Below are 359 nucleotides of genomic sequence, written 5' to 3'. Positions count from 1 at the left end.
CTCTTCCATATCGAGAATATAAAAATTAGCAGGAAAAATAAGTTCACCAACCCGGACCAAGACATCCTTTATCAAACCAACAGGGTAAGCAGTACTCTTGTTTGCTAATTGAATCACTACCCCAGACAGACATAGGCATAACATTAATCGAAGCACCTAGATCTAGCATGGCAGTCTCAAATTTGCTATTACCTATTATGCAAGGTACAACAAATGTACCTGGGTCCTTACATTTTTCAGGAATGTGAGGAAAAGGTTTACCTATTAGTGCTGAAACATTTCTGCCCAAGCTGATCCTCTCATTACCTTTGAGCCTCCTCTTGTGAGTGCACAACTCCTTTAGAAATTTGGCATATCTT

Source organism: Lupinus angustifolius, chromosome LG14, assembly GCF_001865875.1.
Source record: "Lupinus angustifolius cultivar Tanjil chromosome LG14, LupAngTanjil_v1.0, whole genome shotgun sequence".
Taxonomy (NCBI): Eukaryota; Viridiplantae; Streptophyta; class Magnoliopsida; order Fabales; family Fabaceae; genus Lupinus; species Lupinus angustifolius.
The sequence above is the reverse complement of the archived record's forward strand: the minus strand, read 5'-3'. Positions refer to the sequence as shown.